The sequence below is a fragment of the Lissotriton vulgaris genome, chromosome 7 (genome assembly GCF_964263255.1).
Source record: "Lissotriton vulgaris chromosome 7, aLisVul1.2, whole genome shotgun sequence".
Classification (NCBI taxonomy): domain Eukaryota; kingdom Metazoa; phylum Chordata; class Amphibia; order Caudata; family Salamandridae; genus Lissotriton; species Lissotriton vulgaris.
Window position 1 is genome coordinate 1184400523 of NC_141695.1, and position 19104 is coordinate 1184419626.

The following is a 19104-nucleotide window of genomic DNA, read 5'->3' on the forward strand; positions in this document are numbered from 1 at the left end:
ACCTCAAGTAGGAGTAGCAGTAATCCCACTCCTACATCAGATGTTACACAGCACAGGAGTGGAAGGAATGCTGGCCATTCTACATCCAATAGAAGCATTGAATCTGTGCAGCGCTCCACTCAAAACAGGCAGCGCAGAAAATAACTTTTTTCAAATCTTGATTTTGTTACTACTCATTTACCCTTTTATTTTGAAAAGAGAATGTAGGTTTGCCTGTGCATTAACAGGTTATGTATCACTACATTAGTAGGCTCAATGATTTCAAATTAAAAACATTCAATTCTGAAACCACATACATGTTTGGTATTAATTTTCTTACCTAAAAGTAATTGTGTGTTATCTCAATACATCTTTGACGTCCAGCAGCAGCTCCTACTCCTGCTGCAGCTCTTCTAGGTGGAGGTATGCATCATCATCAGAAGTATCTGAGCCTCTCATTTCAATTTCAGTCCCTTTTCTCATGGCCATGTTATGTAGCATGGCACAGCTAGTTACAATTTTACAGCACGTTGCAGGATTGTATTGTAAAGCACCACCACTTTTGTGAATGCAACGAAAACGGCTTTTTAAAATTCCAAAAGTCCTTTCAATGACACCACGGGTTGAACGGTGTGCCTTATTATATCTCCTTTCATGTACATTTGATGGATTCAGATATGGTGTCAAAATAAAATCACGCACAGCATAGGCACTGTCACCTGCATGATGAGAAAGAAAGAATGAGTGTGTGTTTCACATCAAAGGGAAATTGAATGCAATATGATTGAACAATTACCTTGTAGATAACCCTCTCCAAACTGTCCAGCACTCAACCGTCTATGAAGTCCACTATGCCGAAAGATATAGGAATCATGAGTGCTCCCTGGGTCCTGAGCCACAATATCAGTGATAATGTACTTTGCATTGCACATCATTTGAATGTTGATGGAATGATAACATTTTCTATTTCTGTACACATATTCTGTGGCAGCCGGTGGAGTGATGGCAATATGGGTGCCATCTATGCAACCAATCACATGTGGAAAACGTGCAATTTGATAAAAATCCAGTTTAGTCTCATGTATGTCTTGTTGGTTGTTGAAGAGGTAGATGTGAAATTGAAGCCTACTCATCATTGCATCCAGGAAAAATTTTAAAAAAACGTGACAGGGCACTCTGAGACACCCCTCCAACCTCTGCAATGACCCTTTGAAAAGAACCAGAAGCCAAAAGGCTGTTCAAGAAAATGTTTCAATTCATCAATGAGGTCCAAAATGGTGTGTGGGTCAAGTCTGTATTTCTCAAAGATTTCCTCTTCTGTTTGCTGGAACAGCGTAATGTGCAGTCTGAAGATTCTCTCCTGTCTCTGTCTCCTCTGTGCAAGGGCTTCGATACGCAGCCTCCTAGCTATCAGGTAAAGTCCAGCCATTTTGACAGTTGAAATTGCATTGTGGGTTAATTTTTATACTTTCAAATTGGTTACCACCTGCATGTAGTTGGTGTTTATTGCGATTTCTTAATTTGCTAATTTCATGTTTTCGCAATTTGCAAATTTTTCATACATGTCTTTGTGATTTCTTATTTTGCGATTTCTTGTTTGCGAATTTCGCTAATGTTAAACCATGCAAAATAAAATATCGCAATGAAATTAGCAGAATTTGTACTTTCGCAAATTAAGTAATCGCAAAAATTGTGATTGCTTATTTTGCAATGCGATTTCTTACATACATCTCGAATTCCTATTTTTTAGTCGCAAACGCTGTTTTTTTGCGATTTGCAGCGTTTGGGTCTAGAAAATAGCTTGATGCATCTAGCCCATATGTGTTGTTTGGCAAGGCCAACAGAACCTTCTTTGGATGAGGTTGAAGGTTTTTGTTAAAAAACTGCCTTTCCTGTGTTGTCACCTCAGATTTTTCACCTCTTGCTGAACTCTATATTTTTGCTACCTTCAGAACTCTGTGAACTTCACCCTTGTAATCCAGTAGTAGAGTGTATGTGTGTCCCCTTTTAACATTGTACAATTGGCATATTCCTAATTGGTATATTTAATTTACCTATACATCCATTGTAAATGGTACAAGGTATACCCAGAACCTGGAAGTTAAATGCTACCGCTGAACTGCAGCACCTAATAGGTGCTGTCCGCTATAGTGCCACTGCAAACATGGCATCAGCCTTGCACTCTACCCTGACTGAACCAGTGCACAACATGCACTGCAACTCGTCAAAGAAAACCCCCCATTGACAGGGAAAATCCTTCCTTTTAAATATTAATCAATCACCCCATGCATTTAAAAGTAGAACATGTGGAAATCTATGTCCTTACAGTGCCTAGCCCACAAAAGCTATTTTCATTGTAGGAGGGATGCCTGCCCCATAGAGGAACACTGGGAAGCAATAATAAATACAAATTCTGCATCTCGGAAAAGGGACCAGCTAAAAGTAATCAAATCACTATTGTAATTGTTGTTAGAAATCCAATTAAATGGTAACATTGGAGTTTATTAAACATTAAGGAAAGTTAATTTTTAGAAAATGACCCTTTACCTTCCTGAACTGTCACAAGTCTGCTTAACACAAGCATCTGTGAGCTACCAGAAAGTGATTAGCGAGAGAGGTTGCTCTGGGTAAAAAGGACACAGGAGATCTGGAATCACCTTACTTAAAGCAATCCCTGTGAACATGAGTTATAATTATCATTAATCTTGCAGCCCTCTTAATATTCCTAATGTTAAACGTTTTACTTAGTTCTTAGGCACATCTGCTGATCACTATGAAACTGTAATGAGTTAGTACAACATCTTAAATGGGAAAACTTCTGATTATGCATCAAAAACAATATAATTTCCTTTTTTCAGATGCTCTACTTGATAACTTTCAAGAAGAAAGGTTCATGCGTTCCATGCTACAGGTCTCTGGGGAATAATTAACCAATGTTTTTATCTCCCATAAAGTTCACAATGTCCACAGTGTTTAAAGGTTCATAAATGTCCATTTTTATGTGGTAACCAAATACGATGTGAGAGCTAATTCTATCTCTCTCTCTCAATGCTCATAGTTTCTCAAATGTGTCTTTTTAATCTTGTAACCAAATACGAAGTGAGCTCTAATTATATCTGGGAGCTACCACCTCGCACTGTAGGAAAACACAGATCCAATCTCATGGTTTGTTTGTTGTTCTTTTGCCTTGCAGGTATCTGTGCTAATCATAGCAGAAGGGATGGTGGATCATTGCTGGAGAGTGCACAGGTAAGTGCCGTGGTGGTGCTGAGTTTCAAGAACCCTTCTGGTTGTCCAGGAGAGAACTTTGTCGTTGAAAAACAAAATAAATAAGGCTAAGCAGGGTTTTGTGTTTGGGGTTCGGTATTTATACTCATGACCAAAGATGGCTGCTAAAACATGTACAAAGCCAAAATCAAGCCAAACCATGTCAGACATCAGCGTGAGTACAAGGAATTCAGCAAACGTGCAGGTCCCTTTGTCATTGGCTCCTTACCACAAAAGAGCCATGGAAGCAGAGGAACACCCTTCCTAGGGGAAGAAAAGTGTGTAGCAGTTCAGGCATGGAAAAGGGGCTCAGGAATGGTAAGGGTTGTGCTGGAGAATGTGTGGTATAGGGGCTGCAGAAACAAGCAACACAGGGCAGCAGTGACCCACAGGACAACTCTCAATGTGCAGAGGGAGCAGTCAGACTGGCCGCATGCAGTGCCGTGACAATCGGGTTGCTGAAGAAACCTGCTTTTTTCCACCAGACATCTGTCTCTGGGTTTTACATATACCACTGAGGGTGCACTTAAAAAGACCGGAATAGGATGACAAGACAATTCTTGAGTATACACAGTCTGGTTGCTGATGAACCCAGTTTGGTTTTACTAGACTTCTGTTTATCGGTTTATTGGGGGCACTGTGGCGGCTTCAAGCCGTATTAGGGTGGCCGAAGACTTTCACCATCTTGAAAATGCCTTAAGTAGGTATGGTTCTCTCTGTGAATGCTTACTCCATTGGTTAGGGAATGCCCAGGAGTCATTCCCACCACTAGCTCGTGCCAGGTATAAATGTGGCACCTCCAGGCATCCATTTCAGAATGTTTTCAGGAACTGTGGAAGATCATAAGAGGACTGGACCTACTGTATGTGGCCTGAGAGGAGCTCTGAAGAACTGGACCTGCCCCCTCTTGTATCCATGACATAAAACTAGAAGGGTCATAAGGCGGACCTCCAGGTCACGCTAAGGGGATACAACAAGACATTTTCCTGAAAGTACCCAGTTGACCAGTGGCAACTGAGCCTGGACTGGACCCCGCTGTTGGCCTCCGCCTGATACCATGTAAGGCTCTAAGTGCCTCCCCTGGGGTCCTAGGGGCTTTAGAAGTATACTCCTGTGGTGCTAAGGGACTTAAATGACTAAGTCAAAAGGTAAAACCTTCCACCAGGACAAACCTAATTGATGTATCCGATCCATGCTCAATCGCGTTAAGCCTCAAATTGCATCTAGGTCTTGTTCCACCATGTGACCGGGTATCATAGGGGTAGGGACCTGAATAAGGAGGCAACTACTCAGGAACCGTTCTCAGTGCTCTTTTATTTAAGGCACAATCAGTTTGAACAGGAATACCATCCAAGTTCCACAATCACAGAAATTAAAGGGGGGGAGAGGAAAAAGTTCTGTAATCCTTCCGGAAATCTTCTGAGATACAGCGGGTTCCCCTGGGCTCCGGATACTTCTCCAAAGACGTCGGACTCTGGAAAAAGAAAAGAGAAATACCCCAGGGTTACTGGTGGGTCTCTGGGTCATATATAAGAATGAGGAGGGCGGGGAGTGAGAGGATCACCAGGGACTATCTCCCATCTTTTGCACCAACACCAAGTCAACACACAGTGAGTGCTCAGGGGAATTATAAAAACGGAGTAAGCAATCAGTCCCGTGACCACCCTCAACCACCCCTACCCCTTCCCACCCCGTGAGAAGAGAAAACCCCTTAAGCGGCCCCGTACCTTTGTCCAGCCACACTTCGGCGGGGCGACTCGTGGTACCGTTGGCCTCCTGGCTTGCCGATTCCATTGGTCGGTTCTTCGTCCGAATACGCGACCTCCTCAGTCTCTTGGCTTTTCACCTATGCAACAGCGTCTGGTTTCCTCTGCTCGGGTTCCTGTCCTCCTCCGGCTTTCGCGCTCACGTCTCCAAGTCGAGCTTCCTTATCCGCCTCTTCCACCGCTGATTGGCTCCCAGTCGATGACATCGGGCTTGTGGGCAGTGCTTCAGGGGAAATCCAAGAGGCGTTAAAGGGGCAGTATGAGTCCTGCGGACGGGGTGGAAAGGAACAGGTGTTAAAGTCCACACCCCTCCCGTCAGTGTCACTGATCACCTGACACATCCCACCCCCGGGATTTTCGTGATCGGGGGAAATCGGGAAGCGAGAAAGAAAGTCCACGTTACCCTGGTCCGAACCTTTCCGATGTCGAACATTGATCTGATATGGTTGTAAGGCCAAAAACCAGCATAGGATGCGATCATTATGACCTCGGTTACGTTGGAGCCATGTCAGGGGAGCGAGATCAGTATATAAAATGAAGGACCTTCCATCCAAGTAATACCGGAGTTTCTCCACCCCCCACCTGAAAGCAAGGCACTCCTTCTCAATTGTCGAATAAGCCTGTTCTCGGGGAAAAGCTTCCTGCTGATGTAGAGGATGGGTCTTTCGGCCCCATTTTCATCCAGTTGGTAAAGGACCGCCCCTATTCCCACACCCAAGGCGTCTGTTTGTAAAATGAAAGGTTTCTGGAAATCAGGGGAGATGAGTACAGGGGAAGAGGTGAGGGCTGCTTTTAAGGCCCGAAAGGCAGTGGTCTCCATTTCAGAGGGTGCGGGCAGTTTGGGGAGCTGTGTTTTTTATGTAGTAGATCAGTGAGAGGTCCGGCCAAGTTTGCGAACTGGGCTATAAATCGGCGGTAATAGTCCACCAGACCCAAAAAAGCCTGAAGGTCCTTTTTAGTAGTAGGGTAGGGTACAGCTCGAATAGCCTCCACTTTCTCGGTTTGAGGTTCGATAAGTCCCTCTCCCAAAAGATAGCCGAGATATCAAACCTTTCGGAAGGCAATTCGGGAATTTTTTGCATTGATGTGTAGATTGGCAGACTGTAGACTGGAGAAAAGGTTACCTAAGTGAACAAGGTGATCCTCCCAGGTTTTACTAAACACAATAATGTTGTCTAGATACGCTGAAGCGTATTGCAGATGGGGGACACTAATGTGTCCATGACCCGTTGGAAGGTTGCGGGGGCCCCATGCAACCCAAAGGGGAGGACTGTAAAATGAAAGTGGCCCGAGGGGGTAGAGAAAGCCGTCTTTTCTCTATCAGCGGGGGACAGAGTTATCTGCCAGTAGCCCTTGGTGAGGTCGATTGTGGTGATATACCGGGCCTCACCAAGGCGTTCCAACAGCTCGTCAACCCTAGGCAAAGGATAGGCATCCTGTTTAGAAACCCAATTGACGGCTCGGAAGTCTATGCAAAACCGGATGTTGCCATCCGGTATTGGCACAAGAACCACCGACGAGCACCAGTTGCTGTGGGAGGGGACTATTATACCAGACTGCAACATGCTTTGCACTTCCTTCTGAAAGGCTAAGCGTCGGGCCTCGGGGATGCGATATGGTTTCTGTTTTATGACCACCCCTGGAGGGGTTGGTGATAACGTGTTTAGCTAAGTGTGTCCTCCCTGGTTGATCCAAGAACACCTCGGAAAACCGCAGGAGGAGAGAAAGGATCTCTTCTTTATGCTCTTTTGAGAGGTCTGGGTTAACCGGGGTATCTCTGACTGTGTGAGGAGGATTAGAGGTTGTAGAAACTGCGTTGACTGATTGTGGTGGTTTCCCCAGCCATTTTTTTAGAATGTTTATATGGTACATTTGGGTTCTCCTCCCTCCTAATTGTAACAGGTAAGTGGTACGGCCTATCTTCCTAAGGATTTAAAAGGGCCCCTGCCACTCCTTTTTTAATTTATGGGTAGATGTGGGCAGTAGGACTAAAGCCCAATCCCCCACGCTTAATTCCCTCCACTTTTTGCCTCGGTCATAAAAGGTCTTTTGTTTGGCTTGGGCGATGGCCAGATGGTCATGAGCGAGTGTTCGTAGTTTATGGAGTCGCGTTTGCAACTGGAGGGTGTAGTCCAATAGGGCTTCGGCTTCTTGTACCCCCTCAGTCTCCCAACTATCCTTGGTAATCTCTAACAAGGTTCTTGGTTTCCGTCCAAACAGCAGTTTGAACGCGGAGGTACCCAAACTGGACTGGTCTGACTGCGGAGGACAAAAAGAGCCAGAGGCAAAAGCTGGTCCCAGTTTTTTCCATCCCCAGACAGTAGTTTTTATTAGGGTTAACTTCAGGGAGCCGTTGTAGCGCTCAACCAACCCGTCTGTCTGGGGATGGTACACAGATGTCTTTATGTGTTTAATTTTTGGCTGTCCACATAACTGTTGCATCAACCGAGAGACAAAAGGTGCCCCCTGATCGGTGACGATCTCTCGGGGGAACCCCATACGTGAAAAGACTTCTATCAGTCTCTGAGCAATGGCAGAGGTGGTAGTGGCTCTGAGGGGAAAGGCCTCGGGATAACGCGTCGCGTAATCCACCAATACTAGGGCATACTGGTGTCTTCTTCCTGATTTGGGCAATTCTGAAATGTGTGTCTCTCGCCCAGGGTTCTGAGGAAAGCAAGGAATTGTGTGTTTTTCTCAGGTGTTGGCGTGCGCCTAGCAGGAGTGAATTAAACGATGGATTGTCTATCCCTATGATAACAGGCTCGGGGAGATCTGACAAAACCCCAACTACAATTTCAGTTCCCTTCCCTGAATCACTATAGAGTGTGATCCTAGCCACAGGGTATTCCCTGACATCTCCGTGGACACAGCGGATGTGGACAGAATTTCCAGGTATAAGACAAGAAGGTGTAACTAGTTCCTGTCGTACCACTGAATGTTTGCATCCAGAGTCCAATAAAGCCTTAATGGAAACCCCGTAATACGTAAAGTACGGTAGGCTATTGCTTTGCATGGTACAATTTGTTTCTTTGTTTATGGACAGATATACTTTACTCTGTCCTCACATGTTGCAGTAGTGTTTAACATCAATAGGTCCTGAAGAAAGCCATTTCTGGCTGAAACATGTCGACCAATTCTTGAAAGTAGTATTTGTTGGCACTATCAACACTCTGTTTTTTAACGTTGCCAGTGTGTTGGCCTCTTCATTAAAGTCATTTCTTGGCACCACATTATGCAATTTTAATTTTCACACTTTTTCTTGGTTCACACACCTTTTTGAGCACTGCAACTTTCTCCCATTTCGGCACCTGTACCACAACTGTTCGGCTTCCATTACTGGTGGATCATACACTAGGATCTCTCACGATAGTCCAAGTGAGCAACCTAGTAGATACCAGTTTTACAACAAATCCCAGATGATGAGTCTCCGCCATTGAGTGGGCTGATGGGTATTTTCCTTCCTCTTTAAGATACCACTTTTTGTCTCACTTTTCAGCACTTTACATGCATTACACTCTGTACTAGCAGATAATGTTTGAGCCACACTTAGACCTTTAGCATCCCTTGCGTATTTGTTTTCAGTTAGATTAGGCGATAGGATGTTACTAGGTCTTTAAATATATTTCCCCTGTAGACCCTCTCCCACTTTTATTGTTTTTTGTGCTATTTCTACTTAAACCTTTAAAAATGCATATCTCCAGTTCAGATTATTGGATTTTTAACATTTTGCTGTAAATCTTTACTCTAGTTTGCTGATTTGGTTTAGGATTTTCATTGTATTGAGTTTCAACTTTATTACTATCTTGGTGCTGTATAAAGACTTTAAACATTGCCTTGAGTTAACCCTGTCCTAAAACATAGCTACCAGGGGTGAAGCTGAGATCAATGGAGTCACTTTGAAGGTTAATCCTGACAAGGATTGTGATTGTTCCTTGAGGTACAGTAATCCAATTTCTTACATTGGTGTTTAACAGTATGATACAGGGCTTGTGTTTTGCAGTACCTCCCAGTGATTGAAGCTGAACTTAAAATCCCTATTTAAATTGACTTTTCAGATTTTTAATTGACTTTTGGTCTTAATTGAGATTTTTTCTTTTCAAAATTCATTATTTCCCTCAATTTGTTTACCTTACGTTTTTGTGAACATTGAGGTAATTCTGACCAGCATGGAGAGCCTTAGTATGGCACAGCTGAGGAGCATGTGCATGCAAAGGTGACTGAAGCTGGACAAGCAGCCCAAGAAACAGTATTATCATATTGCTCTAAGAATCTGGGATAAAGGCTGTTAACTACAATGGACCTCAAAGGAGAATGAGAATCAGGTTTAAGAGGAAATGAGGAAGACCTTGAGGAAGTCCAGAGCTTGCGGGAGTGGTGTTGTCCCTAAGGAGCAGCATCACCTACGTAGTCCAGGGCATGGAGCAGTGTATCAACCCACAGTTTGTCCCCCTCAGAGGTGAAGGACAGACAATCAGAGAGGGCCTTGAAATTGGACCTGGCTACTCTTGCACTAGAGCAGAACTGACTTTGGCTGCTGGGGAGAAAAAGGAAGTAGAAAGATTGGCATTGAAGGTTAACACTGACCTTAATGGAAAATAACACATTTCTCTCCCATTAGAGGAGCCAGCACAAGATAGAATTGAGGCCCTGGAGGCCTCAGAGTCCAATGAGGATGTTGATGGCAGCTACAGTGAGATTCCTAGGAGAGGTAGGAGAGTTCACATCCCAAAGACCAGGTACCTATTAATGTAGTGGGGGATAGCATAGTTAGTTGTTTTGTAACATATGGGGTGGCCTTTCATATGCACAAAGTCCCATAAGAGGACTTTGAGGCAAGTCAATGGAAGTACAAACCCATTGTGGGGAGGGATTCCCTAGTGAACTTAGAGGTATCCGACCAGATGAATTATGCCCCAAGAAGGCGGCCATTATCACTAGGTTTGGACTGTCATGAAGAAGTATCACCTGACGTTTAGGGATAGCTAGAAGTGGTGTGAATGCCAGCAAAGTGAATTATTATGATGGGCTATACAATTTTGTTAAGAAGGAGTACGTTTTAAGTAATTGTTTTACAGAGCTGTGCAAGCACCTGATAGATACCTAGCTCACTTTGCACTGAGAGCTTTAGAAAGACACTGACCTGTAGATCAGCACCAGAGTGTCAAAGAAGGTACCTGGGAGTGACCATAGGAAGAGTAGTTCAGGTCCCCTTCCAATGAGGGAAGGCAAAGTCCTAGACAAAACAAAGAACCTAAGAAAGTGTTTTGGGGGAAAGACTTCTCATTCCTGTTCAGAGCAAAAGGTGGGAGGTTTTGATTGGCAGAGGCCCAGGGCACCCTTTCAACCATCCCTGTCTTATGACAGTCCCCAGTCAGGGCACAAGTGAAGGGACCCTCTATGTTCTAGGAAACCACCCACAGGTGGGCACTGCACAGTGGTGGCCAGTGTAACCCTGGGGGAGGTTATCTCAAAGAGGAGAGGATAGAGCTTGCCCTAGTATCCCTTAGTTGAGAGGTGGACCCAGAAGTTAAACTGGTGATCTCAGAGGGTGGCACCCATCCTTTTCAGGAGGTCTCAGTGAAGGGTGTCCCTGTCACTGCTCTACAGGATACCTGTTCCAGCCAAACAATGGTGATAGCAAGGCTGGTTATCCAAGAAATGTATCTGCCAGGTGGGGTGTTGTTAGGGTGTCCCAGACCAATGAAAAGAAAATGCTATGGCCTATGGCCCTGGTATAATTAGAATGGAAGGGGGTACGTGTCCAGAGGAAGGTCATTGTTAGCCCTCAGATTCCCATCTACTGCATTCTTCACAATGAAATCTCACCAGTGAGAAAACCAATGGAAGGTGTGGTCGTCAAGGGTGCGAGGGAACCCTATTAATTACAAGTTTATTGGGGTACTGTCCCTAAATAGAGGGCATGGAGGTCAAAAGAATGAGTAGGGGTAGGACATGGATGTGATTCACTGTGGGGGTACCAGTGGGCCAGGGGTTACCTGCTGTGAGAGAAGAGCACCCAATATGGTGTGTCATCCATGAGAGGGACTGTGTGTCTCCATTGGAAATCCTGGACTGCCAGGCTACTAGCCTTATAGACAGAGCTGGTCCTCACATCGAACAGAGATGTCACATACAAGGCAAGCTAGGTCACATCACCTTGTTGGCCATGGTAATACTATTCGCCTCCTGGGATACATCTGCTGGTAAGCTAGGATTAGCCCTATCACTGATAGGGTTAGGGGATAGGGAAGATGTTGACAGAACTGTCATAACTTTTTTGAGTCCCACATGAGTCCTGTTGGACTACACATGGGTGCCACGCTGTGTCCCACTGGAATCCCATAGTATTGTGAGGATGCAAAACAGAATTTTTCTTTTCTTTTTAGCTCCTGGATGGGTCCCTCTGGGACACCCACGTGGTCAAGGAGGTCAGGGTATTCCTACCCTGTCTCCTTCTATATGTTTATAAATATATCTTCATAACACCAGGACCAGGTTCCTGGGAATTAATGTCCTTAGTGGCCCCAACAATTTTCTTTATGTCACTTGCGCCAATCTCATCGCACTGTTCTGCGGGACTCCTGAAGACTTGACCAATCAGAATTTATTTTTTTCTGCTTTTTCCCAAGAGGAACGTAAATCTGTACATTTTAAACCTTAACTTCTCTAAAACAGCTGGGCAAAATTGTGCAAAATTACATAAAACATGCATTCTAGATGAATATATAGCTTTATTAGAGTTTTAGGACCCTCGTTTTCTCTCAGCCCACAATTGACACCCTTTTTCTCACCTGAGAACTTTTCAGGAAGGAGTTGAGGTAGACATCATCAAAGATGTGGTGGCAGCAACTTTAAGACTCAAGTACTAAATCCCCAGTCCTAAATATAAGGATTAAAAAATATATGGGGGCAGGGTAATGATACCCTGCCATCACAGGTCTGGATGGAGGGTCCCAGAAATGTATTTGACAGAAATGTCCACAAAGTAAAATAAAACAACCCCTGAGTGCACCAGGGCAGTGGGGGGCACAATCAGTTGCCCCCCCCCGGGGCCAATGTTTAATTAAAGGGGAGGGAGGTGTGCTGTCCCCTTCCCAAAGTGCCCCCCTACCTGTGCCTCTTTGAGACCACAAGACTGCCATAACCCTGAGCTGATATTTAATTGAAGGGGAGGGGGCGCGGGGCCACCTCCCTGAGCCTCTTTGAGGCCCCAGGGATCCCACCCCCCTCCCCAATCCTTCATCAGACCCTGGAGTCCCGATCCTGCAGTGCTGATATATAATTAAATGGGAGTGAGGTGTGCGGTCCCCTCCCCAAACCCCCTTGAGACCCCAGGGACTCCATCCCTCAGGTCACTAAATAAAAGGAAGGGGGCTTGCGCCCCCTTCCACAAGTCACTGTATGGCCTCAGAGCCCCATTCCTCAGAGCCTGCTCAAGTACAATGTCCCAGGGACCCCAACCTCCTGGACACCATGGTTTCTCCCTTGCGAGAGCGCAGGTGAGGAGCTGTTATGTACTCCCACCTAGTGGGAGCAAATAACTTCTCTCGCTGGGTGGGAGCATATAAGTTTCCCTGCCACCTCTCTTGTGGGCAGGGAAACACAAAATTGTTCCTGCACAGTGTAAACAACAGAAAACTGCTCCTATGGGTTGGGAGCAATGCAGACTCTAGCTACACCCAGGCAGGGTCCAGGCATGGAAGCAGGTGGAGCTGCAGGGGCCTTGGGTTTCCTCTCCACTTCTTAATGTGGGACACATTGCGAGGTGCTCCTTGTGGGGACCGTGGCACACCACTGAAAACTGAAAAATTGTGACATCTCCTGTGATGCAGCAAGGGCCCTGGGACACCCCTGCAGCACATAATAACAATAATGGTTAGAAGAGCCATGGGTAGGCACCTGGGCACCCAATATGATCTTTTTTGAATTGAAAAACATGTTGATGGCTCCTCCATGGCCCACGGGGCCTCTTGCAGGTAGCTAGAAGGACTGTGGGGGCCCTAGGGTGCCCACGTGCCCCTCTAAAAAAAAACTAAGATCTGGGTGTCCCTGGTGGATACCGAAATACCCCAAAAATATTAATATTCTTTATTATTCAATGCTCCTTGCAAGGAGTGCTTAATAATGCCCTAGGATGGCTTTTTAAACATATATCGTGGAACCTGGTGGTGTCCCTACACGAGGCAGGGTCACCGCCAAGCATGTTTTGTGCTGCCAACCCCCTCCCTCCGAGTATAGCTAAAGGCCATGCACGGTGTGGAATTGACTGTCTGGTGTTGGATGCAGCTCATGGCTGCAGGCATAGGATTGGTTTTACGTATAGTAATACAACCTTAGAAATTCACTGAAAAATCCAAAGGTTACAGTGATGTTCTATGTAGGTATTATAATAATATCTTGCTTTACATTAGCAAAACCTTAAAAAATCACTAAAAAATCAAAGGATATAGGGACATTATAGTTAGATATAAAATGCTAGTTGAAACATACTCTTTTAAATTTAAAAAAGCACTGAAATTCATCAATTATAGTTGTTTCAAGTAACTATAGCTTGTGATCTAAAGCATCTATAATTTGTGCCCTCACCATGCACTAACTATGACCTCACATATTACATCACTCATGACATGTTCTCTAACATCATTGATGACATCACTGCAAAAATTGAAATTACATCATTGATGACAAAATTGTGCATGGTTGGGGCTATTTATAGATGTATTCACTGAAAAAACCCAAAGGCTACAGGACATTATAGTTAGAAAATAGAATAAAAAATGGTGGTGAAGTCAGATTTTTATAAATATTAAAGAAAAGTAAATTTTAGAAAATTATCATTTAATGCCTGGGGTTCCAGAAGACTAATTTGCATTTGCTCTACAACTTTTCCCTGCCAGTGATTAGCATTTTAATAGCTAGGAATTGTATTCCTCCCATGAGCTACACAATAGGTCACTTGGACTGACAAGTCGACCTGAATGGGCAGTGAAGACTCCTCTGAACCTAACAGAATATGCAGGGTGGGGGCTATGAGCATCCTTTTAACATTACATTGACAAATCCAGCTTGACAAGTGAGGTGGGGTTTACATATAACACTTGAATCACGCTAGAAAGAAAGAAAACAGGATGTCAAGACAATTATTGTGTATCTTCTGTCTGGATGCTGGAAAATCATGCTTTTTTACAACCAGACTTCTCTGTCTGGATTTACACATAACACACGGGCTCAATTTAAAGTAAGGAAATAGGGTGCAAGACAATTCTTGCGTATCCACTGTCTGTTTGCTGGAAAACCATTCATTTGGCCCACCTCCTCTCTCTCTGGGGTTTCTATGGCCACAGTGTCTACCTCAAACTGGGTTTTAGTGTTAAATATAGGAGGACACCCTTTAGAGGATTACCCTAGTACACTTCCCACACACACTCCCAGCCCTCAGAACCCAACTTTAGTGTGGCAGAAGACTTGTGCAATCTTGAGAATTTAAAAAGTGGGTAGGATTGACCCCAGGAACTATTACCTCATTGATTAGGGCATGCCCAGGAGACATTCCACCCACTTACTGTTTGCAAGCATAAAGGTGGCATCTCTAGGCAGCTACTTCGGAAAACTACTGGACCTGAGGAAGAAAAGAAGAGGACTTGACCTTCTGTCTATGGCCTGAGAGGAGCCCTAATGGACTGCACCTGCTACATCTTTTACCTAGGACAAAGAGGTGCACTCCAAGGGGCATAATTCTGACATCCTGTTCAAGCTACAAGGATACAACAAATGACAAGAGCTGTTCCCTGGAAGTAGCCAGCTGACCAGTGGCAACAGGACCTGGACTGGACCCCAATGGTGGCCTCGGCATGACCCCTTGTGAGTCTCTAAGTGCCTTCCCTGAGGCTCAGGGGGGCTGTAGACGTATACTCCTTTGGTGTATTGGGACATCAAGGACTAAGGGGCTGTTTACAACTACGCGTCGTTGCCACATCGACAGGTGTGGGCACCACTGCACCAGTGTTTCAACCGCCCAATTACGAGTTTGGCAGTTGGACCACCAAAGGACAGCTGCAACTGCCGGGGATCTCAGATTCTTGGCGTGGTGCAGTGGTCTGCATAACATTATAATATGATTTGCAGTGCTGCTGCAGCACTGCCAAGCATATTATGAGTTTGCTCACCACCACAGTTTTCATGCTGTTGAGCCTGCCATGAAGAGTGTGGCGGTGAGGAAACAATAGGGGCCCTACAGGGTCCTCTGTTGCCTGAGGGCCAGGGGCTGTACGCAAGGGGCACATGGTGTACCCCCTTGTATGCATTCACCATCAGTCCGAGCACGACATGGACTTAACGGTCCATGCCATGCAGGAACGCTCTGTGGGGGTTCCTTTCTAAGGCTCACATAGGAGCTTTTGAAATGCACCTCTGTGGGACAGCAGCCGCAGGACCACCTGCCGGATTTTAACTCGTAATCTAGTGGTGGTGCGCGGATGACTTTGGCAGGGAAAAGGTGTGGTGCAGTGGCCAGGGCGGCTGACGCCGGAACATGGGGGCTCACGGTGCGATCCCAGGGACTGGTGGCAGGTTAGCCCAGCACCTTGTGACTCTGGGCAATAGCGCACTTATTCTTCCCAACGGCCCCCAGCGCCGGGACACCTCTTCGGAGGTAGCTGTGCACTTTACAAATGCTGGTATGTCATTTCTTGGACCACGGCACTGGGGTTGCGGCCTCCTCCAAGACCGTCAAAGTCATAATCAGGACCTTAGCCAGAAGGTAAAATCTTTGACCAGGTCGAAACTTTTTGGTGTATCCGACCTGAGCTCCATGGTGGCCTGACTCAAATTGTGCCCAGGTCCTAGTTTACCGTGACAACAGACTATCATTGGCACCTTGTCCTTTTTGGTGCCATTTCTACTTGAGTATTTAAAACATCACATCTCTGGTTCCCTTTGTTGGAATTTTATCATTTTAGGGTCAATTTGTTTATTACATTTTACCCATTTTTTAAATGAGGTTTAGGAGTTTTATTGATTTGCTTTTTAATGTTTGTGTGCAGTAAATACTTTACACATTGCCCTAAATTAAGCCTGCTTGCTCTGTGACATAGCTACGAGGAGATGAACCTAAGGCTAATTTTGTGACTTTAAGGGTTCACCCTGACAAGGGTAGTGGTTATTCCTTGAGGTGGTACTGGTCACCCACCCCAATTAATAATCCGTTTTCTTACAATATGTACACTTTGTGCACAGTGCTTAATTAGACACTTCCAGACGGGTTTCATTAATGAGCTAGATCGCAGTTCCCATAATAAATTGGGATCAGCTATAGGATAGAAGACTAGGAACGCGGAATTAATGGAAATTCTTGCATTCAATAACTTCTCATGCACTGTAACACGGCATCTGTGAAGCCACATACGCATATCCCTTTGGTAAAACCCGAACAATTTCTAGGTCACTTCTGAACTCATGTTTTAATCCATCAATGTGCTGTCTATTCATAAAGAAAAGAAACTGCAAAATGGTTTCTGTGGAGGCAGTCTGGGCCTTTCCACGCCTGTCTCGAGAGCGACATTATTTTTAACGTTCCTTTTTTTCCCTGTGCATTTAATATTTTATTCATGGAAACTGCAGGTCGGGAAATCGTGCACAAATAACAGGAGAGAGAAGCAAAGCTGTAATATGGCGTCCCCGCGCCTTGTACCTTATCCTTAACTGAGAAACTGGCGGCACTGCTCCCAGTATTGCTCTGCGCCGGGCCGCGTCGAAACCCAATCACGCTGCCTGGTGCCGAGAGCGGCCTCACCGAGGAGAATAACTCGTAAGTATTGTATAAAAAACAGTTTTTCATGTTTCCCAAATGAGTAGAGCAATGTCATGGAAATTAGGACGGACTGGGAAAAAGCGGCACGCACTCCCGCCCTTCCCATGGACGGAAGGTGAAAGACACCCTTGTACCTCAGTCACAGTCAGACACTGCCACAGCATCAGAGCACTGCGAAACTAGTCAGTGGGGAAATAAACCCAGAAGAGATCGAAATCAGATGATAGTTATTTGCAGAGGTGATTGGGTGGTATTTTGCATCCCAGAAATCATCAAAAGAAACACACCGTAATCGCACACCGTGCCGAAATGTTGAAATATCAGTCGATTCCACTATTAACATATCAAGAGATAAATGGAGAGCATACGCCTCGTTGTCACTGGGAGCAGGTAATAAATGACATCTTGATTACAATGGGGCTGGTGATTGTACTTAGTTACCTCAGCAGGGCTTTAAGTGGGCTGGGTCTTGCCGGTGCTGAGCACCGGCAGTTACTAAAAGCAGGTGCCGAGACTGGCCTCTCTCCGACTCCCCATTTTTGCCCTCACCCTCGGGGTGAAAAATAAATAATAACTCTGTAGCAGCGCCACCCTTCACTGCCTGTGATGTAACTTCAAAGAGACTTGTTATAGTTCTTTCACAGTCTCGTCATTTCAGAACTGAAGCATTTTCAATAATATATACAAAAAAGCCATAGTCGTTGCTTATTTATTAAATGCAACTAACCACCATTGACAAAGGCAATACCTCTGGCGTGTAGATATAATGATATCTGTAGTAAATATTTGGATGCAGTGACAGAAGCAGAAAAATACCAGTCTGGCAGTCCACTATGCTAAACAGATTTTTAGCTTATGTGTTTTTAAGCCACTCCCAAAATTACTTAGGCCACGCCCTTTGAGAGGCACCCCCCACAGTTTTTTCATCCCACTTAAAGCCCTGGTTACCTGTCAAATTGAATTTTCGAAATCTGCAGACATTCTAGAGAGAAATGAGGAATTAATGTGGAAGTTGGTAATTTTCGATTTGATTACCCTGGTAATTTATCATTGTCAGGGTTCAATCTGGAATCTCTAATAATTCTGCAGCCCGTAATTAGGGGTGAGGTATTAACACCCAGGGCCGGTGTTCTAGGGCGGTGCGATCAGTATCACCGCACCGGGCGTTGACTTGGGGGTGGGGGCGCCCTGTTTGCAAATATATTATGGCTTGCAAAGCACCCACTGCCCCGCATTCCTTGCCTGCAGCAATTTTCATACATCAATAAAGATGTCAAGATCACTCTCGTGATGAATGCTTTCCTGGGAATTTTGTGAATGGATGTTTGACTCCTTGTAAGGTAGCTCAGAAGGTTAATATGCCTGCTGCTAAGAATGTGTGCCATGCAGTCACAAAGTGCATATCATGTTAATAGGTCAATGGGTTACTGCTTTTGTCAGAGAGATCTTTTTGTTACTTGCAGTTTATAAGTTAAAATCCTAATATGGAGCAATGAGCTATTAACAGTAATCAAAGAGCGGCATGCGAACTGCAAGGTGTATATTAGACCTACATGTTTTTTGTCTGGTCTTTCCTTAACCTAATCTTGAAAAAACAGTTGCTTTGGGTAGACATGACTTATTATTATTAAAGAGAACCCCTATCAATTAGTGTTATGTTTTAAATTCTGAATTTGTGCTCTTCTAGTCCAAGGACTCTTAAACTATACTGCCTATCAGGATGGATGACACGTGACTCCTACATCTTGTAATCTCTGTCTTATGTAACATTTCCTATACACTGATTTACAGACGTATGATTGTCTCTGTTGAATGTGTATATGATGTAAAGTGTTCTGACACCTCACACTGGTATGAGTGGTGCTATAAAAGTAAATGAATCTGAGGGACTGATAATGGAGACTTGAGGGACACTGTTAAATGGTGGTAGTGAGGAAATCTGTTGCAGTGATAGTCATTCGGGGGGCGCCAACAAACATTGTCGCACAGGGCCCCACTAGTGCTAAAGCCGGCCCTGTTAACACCCCAGCGTCTGCGGGCCACGAATGAAACCCTATGTCTCGGGCTTTCGCATTACATTTTATAAACTATTCGAGTCTAAACCTAAGCCTAAATCTCCCGGATGCATTAGCCAGTGAAATGAATGCCTAGAGTTAGAAGGAAGGAGCGCTTCAATGCAACCTGGAGGAGGCTGTATTAGACATTTACCTTACAAGACGTCCCAACGTTGTCATATCCTGATTGCTCCTCAATTGAATCATTCCGATAAACAAAGGGTAAACG